We start from the raw sequence: 8744 nt of genomic DNA on the forward strand, positions 1-8744 counted from the left end.
AAACAGTTCCTTTTCTTGCCGTAATAAAGTTGCTTTCTACCGTCTTATCAATTAAGCACTTTACAAGCTACTGCCACATGTTTCCATAAGATTTCCATCCATCATTAAGAAGCCTTCAAATGCTTTCCAGTTGCCGTTTGATTTGTTGCTTGCTGTTGCATTTTTTCTTCTTAATTAACTTGCTTCTTAATTTCTTGCAAAATAATGTTTGAATTCTAACAATAATAACTCCAAATAAAACTGAGTATTTATATAGAGGATAGTCAAAGTTTGTTGAGATGTAACGATTCTAAAATATTTTATAACCGTAGCTGTACCAAACTCCAACAGTTGAAACGAGGCAGCGCACAAACTCCTAATAGCTTTCCTAACTGACATTACAACAAGCTGCATTTATTTCTAAACATTACTAAAGGCAAATACACTTACCTCTACATATCTCCTAAATATACAATTATCTTCCAAGGTGATGTTGAGAGGAATGAAGAAACCTATCTGTGCTAGGTTAAACAACATGATTGTATGTTTCATTATAATCAAAGCCTACTTGCTAATAAAACCCCTTAGAGACCAATTTGCCTTTATATCCACTTATAATACTGTCTATACTTCTTTTAATCTAAAAAGTCCTCTTACTATCAATTGGAATACAATTTGAAATAAGAGAAGCTAAATCCCAGATTCCCATATGGATTAAAGACTTTAATTCTTTGTCGGCAGCCTCTCTCCAGCTACTGTCTAAAATTGCATAATACATCTGGATTATGTATTTGTTAGCTCAGGAAAAAAAAAACCTTTGCTTTAAAATACCAACTTTTGATCTTGTGACCATATAATATGTAGACACGTTCTGTATTGGACAGAGGAGTAGCAGACCGAAGCTTGGTGATGTAATGACTTTGGATATTGGGCGAGGTTGAACTTGAGGATAGGGCACAAATGATTAACAATTTGAAGTTGGGTATTGGGCTGCACACTTGAACTGGTTTGAACGCTAGACCTTCTTTCGTCCTAATAGGGCAAGCCTATATTTGTTTTTGGGAAAATAGGACACAAACACTTTTATTTTATGGATCTATGGTAGTATCTACTGGTGATGAGTTTTGTTAAAATAATATTTTTTTGAAATTTTTTATTTTAAATTTAAAAAAGAGAACTTGTCACCTCGACATGACGAGTTCCTATGGTTTTGAATATATAATCGTTTATAAACGTTCGAAAAGTAGCACATGATGAGTTCCAACGGTCATTTTGTTTTCACTATAAATAGGAGTGGGGTAAGTTGATAGAATTATATGAGAGTCAAATCATGCATTTGTGAGAAAAATATTTCAAAAAATTTCAAAACAATCATTTTGGGTCTGATTACTCTGACATTGATGATTCAAATTGAAGCTAGTCTTTAGATGAGGAGTAAGTAAAAGAGACAATAAAATCGATAATTGATCAATAAAAATAGATGAAAATGGAGGAGGAGAAGAAAAAGAAGAATAATGAAGATTTACCAACCCGACACATCAAATGACTTATAGAGAGTAATAAAAAAATAAAATAATATTGTAAAAATTGAGAGGAAAAAGAAGACGAAAAATTATTTGTTTTGTTGAAAAATATTTTAAATATATGTATGAATTTATGTTTAGTTAAATTTTTTTATGAATAGTTTACAATTATATATAAAAAGTTTAAAATAAAGATGGTTATTGATATTGATAAGTTATCCAAAACAGGTACAACAGACAACATGGGAATATTTTGCAATTATTTTGGAAGATGTGATCAGTGCGTCTTATTGTGGCCTTCACCTTTGTAGTGGACACAAAGCTTTGACATCCCTTGCTCTCATTGAGACTCATCCATATTAGTATGAATTCAACTAGATTTAAGTCGACCCTTCAACTTCCTTTATAATTGTGGATTTGGCAACAATTCTTCAAAAATTGTTGATGACCCATAAGCATCGTTTGGAAGATACTTAAACTCACAACTGTATATATTGTATATAGTATGCAAGCTATAACAATCATTTGCTTTTGAGTATGGGTCTAAATTAACATTCATACATACAGTAATAGCGTGAGTTCATGGTATCTAAAGGCTTGAAATCGTCTACAATCATACCATCTTCTATTCAAATTATCAGTGTAGATGGTAGAATTTCCACCTTCATGTGGTCGAACAAGTGCTTTGACAACATAATCATAATTGAATATGGAGAAATTATGAACAAACATTGATGTTGCATGTGTTTGCTTTTTGTTCATTGCTTTCTGTAGATCTGGAGCCCAATTTCTTTCATTGTTGATCATTGCCTCTACTTGTACACCTTTGTTTGCCCATACTTTACCCAATCTGAAGTACGTCTCTTGAACAATACTTTGTACCGGAAGATGTCTAGTCCCTTTAAGTAATGAATTGATACATTCAACAAAATTGGTTGTCATATGATCGTAACGACGACACTGATCATCATATGTCTATGACTATCTTTCTCGATGTATTTTAGCTGCAAAGTTATAAACCTCTTCTCCATATTTCCTCAGTTTTTTAGCCTTGCACGAAAGTTAGGTTGTAGTAAAGGATATCCTAAAAAATGTTAGATTTTAAAAAATGATAGATTTTTCAACTCAAAAATCGCACCATTCAGAAAAATGATGAACAAACAAAGATAGATGATGGAGACCTAGAAGCATGGTTCCAATATGTAAGTGAATGACAACAAGAAAAAGCATGGAGAATTGAAGAATTCAATATTACTTCTGACGAGTCTACTGATTACGAGGATTAAAACATCGTAACGAATACTGCTATGTTTATGATTTTATTTATTGTTTAAGGTGTGTGTAAGGTTAGTTGTATTAATGTCCTTAATGTAATGTATTAAGTTTGTTGTTTTTATCTTCTTAATGTAATGTTCATGGTTCATTGTTTTTATCTCCTTAATGTAATGATTAATGGTTTAATTTAATGTTTATGGTCCATTGTTCTTTTAAACAAAATATATTACAATCTCCTTAATTTTTCTGTGATATATCAATATGACCGTTGAAACTCGTCACATTAAGAAGATAAAAACAACAAAACTAATACATTTCGTGAATGACATAAATACAATTGAATATGACTGTTGGAACTAGTCACCTCAGCATGACAAGTTCCCTTTTTTTAATATACTTTTAGAAAATTAGAAATTTGCCACATTGAGATGATCAGTTCCATATGGATTATAGCAAATGTCGTAGATACCAAAATAAACCTCTACCTGTCCTGTTTTCCCATTTTTTTTCCTCCTTACCCTGTTGGGCCAAAAAAACCAACGTTAGACTGATGAAGTGTTGATGCAGGGGGATCCGAGACAGATGATGCTGAGCTGTCAGATTGCACCTTGATGGCGCTGAGATACCATGAATTGGCAGATCAACGCAAAGACGGGAATTGATTATGACATGTTCCTCATTGGGGTCGTTTTGAGTATGTTTCAGTCTTTTGGCCATAACTTTGGCTACAGGTGTCAGAATCGAGCATAAGACCCCAATCTGGAAAGCTCTTTTCAACGCGCACGCTCTCCACATGAGCTACGCTCCATGTGACCTTTTTTCAACCTCAAATTCTTCCATTTTCCCCTCCGAATCACTAGATATAGATATTTTTTACTATTTATGGTAATATTTCGATTGTCAATTAGGAAGTCAATTTAAATCCGATTTAGGCCGGATTTTTTGGAGATTGCTTATTTTATTTCGAATTTCAATTTAGAGTGATTTTCGGGATTTTGCTATTTTTGGAAAAATTCGAATAAAGATGATTTTTGGCTATAACAGTCCGGCTTGTGGACTGATTTTAGGCATTGTTTGATTTTATAATATATTATTAAACCCTAGAGACTTTTTTTCTCTGTTTTTTTAGGCAAATTTTCTCTTGTGAATCATTTGTTGGAGCGCATGCAGGATAATCATTATTCTGTCCGGCGTCAAGTGTATTGCTCTGAATATTCACACCAATGAACTATCTTGTTTGCCTCTAGACTTAAACAAACCGACCAATAAATTTAGCAACAGGTTCTGATGGCTCAATATGTTGCTGAGCTGAACTTAATTCTCTAAGATCTTTGTTGAACGGATGCGTACTTTCATTAAACTGGACGTGTCGAGAAACATATACTTTGTGATCCCTATTCACTATTGAGACACTTGTGCCCTAATTGATTAAAACTGTATTCAAGGAAACCACAAAGATGTGATCTGTACTTTAACTTGTGTTGATTTTAAGGATTGAACACGGGAAAACATTGACGACCAAACATCTTAAAGGCATAGTCTGGTTGTTCTTTGAATAATTTCTTATGAGGAGAAAATCCTTTCAAAACCTTAGTAGCTAGGTAACCTGTTAATCATGGATTTAAATAGTGGTCGCTTAGTGAAATAATGGTTGCTATATAGCGAAAGCGGTGGCTGCCCTGTTGGAAAGTGATGTCATCAGTTATTTGCATGTTGCTCTTTATGAAAATGTACGTGACATCTGAATGTCTTTATGAGCAATCTTTTTCTTTTTAACTTTGAATGTTATCTGATTAAGTAGTTTAGGTAATTTAAATATATAAATAGTACAAAGGAGTATAATTCAAACTTAGTTCGGTTTGATTACATCTTTATATAACACCACTTTGAATAGGGTTGTTTTGAGTATCATGGAAATAATTGTTGTAAAGGTAAACCCCAATAAGAGCAGATGGAAAACATACGTTGGACTTTCAATGGATTGTTGGTTAGGAACAGGACAAAGATTGCATGCAAGAAAAATGCAGACGGTGGGGAAAGAGGGGATCACACGTTTGGCGGCAGAAGAGGTGGATCCATATCAGATTTTCGAAAAGAGCCCGACACGTCGCAATTTGCAAATTGGTTCTGGTTGGCTAACTGGTAAGGGGGAAGGGGTGTGTATCGTCTTCGTTAAACTCGCTCAAGAAATCAAAAGTGCAAGTGACATATCATTGTTGCGTGCACCCTTAAATGCTTATTATGTATCACCTCCATCACATCAAATTCACCGAAACTGCATCGATCACAAATTTAAAAATATTTTTAAAATGAGTATATATATATATATATATGCATATATTATGGTAAATTACATAATTTAATATTTTAGTTTTAGTTTTAATAATTTAATAATTATTTTTATTAAATCCTCTCTTAATTATATTTAACAATATATTTTGATTTCATTTTGGCTATCGATCATTAACAATTAACAAAATGTTGATATGATATTCTTTTTAAAATATTTTTAAAAAATTCGATCATAAATGATGTCCTCATGTTTTCTCCTTCTGGAAGACTCAGGTGGTGTATGTTTTTGCAGAGGTAAAAGGTCTGCAGTCTGTGGACTACATCTGCAGCAGAAGAGGTGGACCAAAAGTCTGCAGTCTACAAGAATAAGACTGTTTGTTTTTTAACGTCTGCAGACTGTTAAAATAAACTGAAATATAAATAAACTGATTTTTTAAACTTAAAAGTTTTGCAATACTGAAATTTAAATAATTTTAATTTTATAATACTGAAATTTAAATAATTCATACAACTACAATAATAAATTTTATAGAAAAACAAACACCACCTTATTAATTCTATTATAAGTCTCACATAATCACATGTATTATTAGTTTTATAGAATAAAATTTATAAATGATCATTAAATTATATGATTTTTTTAAATATGCAATTATGCAATACTTTTAATTTTTTAAAATATATATTCATAATTTATTTTTATAATTATATGATATTTTTAGAAAATATTTTTGAATTTATAAAAATATTTTATGATTATTTTTATTTAATTGTGATTATATTTTAAAATTTTAAAAACATAATTTATAATTTTTTTAAATTTTAAAATCTTTATTATCAAACAATGAAATCATTTTTTATTAAACAATGTGGTTTAAATACTTACATTTTGTATAAAAAGTTTAAATATAATTTAAAAATAACAAATCCAAAAAATATTTTATTTAAACTTAAATCAAAATAATTAAAATAAATATAAAATTTTAATAATATATAAAATAAATTATTCGATGTAAAATTAAATATCTCTAATATAATATTAAAAAATTAATATTTAATTTATTTAAAAAAGAAATATTAAAATTAATATCTATAATATAATATTAAAAAATTAATATTTAATTTATTTATAAAATTAATATTAAAATTAGAATCAAATATAATATAAAATTAAATATAAAACCTCTTTAAGAGGTTAGAAGACGTCTACAGACATAAGATCATATTTGCGCCGCGCAGACCACGCGTAGATGTTAGAAGACGTCTTCAGTTGCTAGTAAAGGCACTTGGGAAGCTAAGAGATGAAGCTGCCAGGTAATTTAGGTTCCCTCATCTACCTCTGATTCCTCATTGTATTTCCGTGTTTAACGTTCATATCCTTTGTTGTGTTATAAAGCAGCCCGGTAAGCAGCGATTCAAAGGAACTGCAACAAGAGATTGTTGAATGCAAGTCCCGGATTGCAGATATGCAGAAAAGACTAAAGTATACTCTTCGATTACAGCACCTATTTGACGAAATCAATGCTTAAACTAAACATGAAACTCGTTGCAGCATCTTCGAAAGTGGACCTGCAGAAATCACAACGTTGAGTCAGGCTGAGTTTCACGAGCAGATCCTCGAGGAAACACTGAAACAAGTGCGATTGCAGAAGGTGAGCCATGAGTGTATATCTATGAGTAATTCTTTAGTTATCGATGCATGAGTTACACTGAAATTTTTCTTGATTCGAACCAACAGCAAGCTTTACAGGAAAAATACACTACTTTTAAAGCCCCAGAGGCTGCAGATTTAAGTGGTTTCGTTACAGGAAGTACTTCAGATTGGATACCCCAAAAAGATCCACAAGTTCAGATCTTGAACTTTTTGGATTCAAATGGTCTTCTCCCTCAAAGGTGCTGATGGCGAAAACATGTACAGATTTTAATTGTCATAAGCATCACTGGTTTTGTTTAATTTGATCTTCAACTCTTATTTGCAGAGATCAATGTCAGTCTGTTGCTGAAAATATCTTGCCACCGCAATCCACTACTCTCCTTGATGGAGAAGAAACAATAAGTGTTTGCTATGATATCAACGTCCCGAGTTCGAACAAGTCATTGATGTCAACTTGTCCCCTTGGACTCAACTTTATCCTACAGGTATTTGTGGACCTGCAGGGTTTCTTTGAGATTTGATGTCGGTGATCTTATGAAAGGAAAAGTGACTCAAATGTAACTTTTCAAATTTGGTGAACCAAAATGCATAAATATGAAAAGAAAATAATTAATCTAATGATAGTTTACCTTGATGTCAGTGATCATATGAAAGAAAAAGTAGAAATATAATTTTTAAAATTTGATGGATAAGTATATAAATATGAAAAGAAAATGATTAATTCACTTAATGATTATACAATGAAAAATAATAAAAATGATTGAAATATAATTTTTAAATTTGATGAATAGGATATATAAATATAAAATATAATAAAAATTAATAAAATATTTCGAAATGTAACTTTTTTTAATTTGATGAATAAGAATATATATGTATGAAATGAAAACGATTAATATAATGATAAATTATTTTGATGTCAACGATCATACAAAGATCATACAAAGAAAAAAGGTGACTGATGTAACGTTTTCAAATATCGGGCTAGAGACCAAAGCGTAAGATTTTAAAACTTCGTGATCAATTTAGATAAATTGAAAAGTTCAGGGATTTAATTAAAAATTATTGGTGTAGGTTGATTAGTAATAATTGAAAGATGAAAGGGTATAATGGTCATTAAACAAAGAACTGAATTAAAATTTCATTACTGGTGTATTATAAACACGTGGATAAATAGAGAGAGGAAAATCTAGAATTCTCTCATCTTCATCTTTTCTTCCTCCTCTCTACCGTGAGTTCATACCTAAGGCGAGTTTGTCTCAAGTTGATTATTCCTTTCATTTTTAAGTTAATTCTTGGTTTTTGGGTGTTATATAAGATTAAGGAAAGATTAAAGCTATGAGATGAGTGAATTAAAGAGGAATTTGTAAAAAGGGTTTTTGATTGACTTGATCAGAAATGATTAGTAATTGAATTTGGAAATTAAATTTGACTTGTCATCAATTAGAATAAGAAGTTTAAGCTGTTCGAAAAGAATTTGGGACATGTTGACAAATTGGTATAATTTTTGGTTTCAAGTGATCATGTGGGATCTTGGATGTTTAAGTGTGTTTAAGTAATATAAGTTGGTTTTTATAAGAGTAGTCGAGTTTAAAGGCCTAAAAGTAGAGTAATGGGTTGTTTGTTTGGCTCTGAATGGAATCATTCAACACTGAATACTGAACCGTTCAACATTCAGCGTGTTTGTTTTTCATCTCTGAATGATTCAGTGCTGAATGATTTAGCAAAACAGTGCTGAATGATTCAACACAAAAGTATATTTTGAATGATTAAGAGTCATTATCAAACAACATGTCACATTCAGAGCTAATTCATACAGAGCCTCTGAATCATTCAACGCTTAATCATTCTGAAGTAAACAAACAACCCGTAAAGTGGAAAATTTAGATGAGTTTTGGTAAATTTGGGGTTGAAATGAGTAAGTTCTGAGTAAGGGGTATCGGTACTGGATGAACAATACCAATACTTCAAAGCAAAAATAGGTGAAAATTGGGTTTGAGTATTGATACTGGAAGAACAAT

At 31.0% G+C, this 8744-nt stretch overlaps 1 long non-coding RNA gene across 1 annotated transcript; it reads left to right on the plus strand.

The window, feature by feature from the left end:
- Positions 1 to 6498: 6498 nt before the first annotated feature.
- LOC120156020 lies at positions 6499 to 6832 on the plus strand. The gene is made up of 3 exons (XR_005519028.1): positions 6499 to 6552; positions 6622 to 6721; positions 6808 to 6832. It is a non-coding gene; the product is annotated as an uncharacterized LOC120156020 (long non-coding RNA).
- The last annotated feature ends 1912 nt before the right edge of the window (positions 6833 to 8744 follow it).

This window comes from Hibiscus syriacus, unplaced genomic scaffold, assembly GCF_006381635.1.
Source record: "Hibiscus syriacus cultivar Baekdansim isolate YM2019G1 unplaced genomic scaffold, ASM638163v2 tig00111210_pilon, whole genome shotgun sequence".
Taxonomy (NCBI): Eukaryota; Viridiplantae; Streptophyta; class Magnoliopsida; order Malvales; family Malvaceae; genus Hibiscus; species Hibiscus syriacus.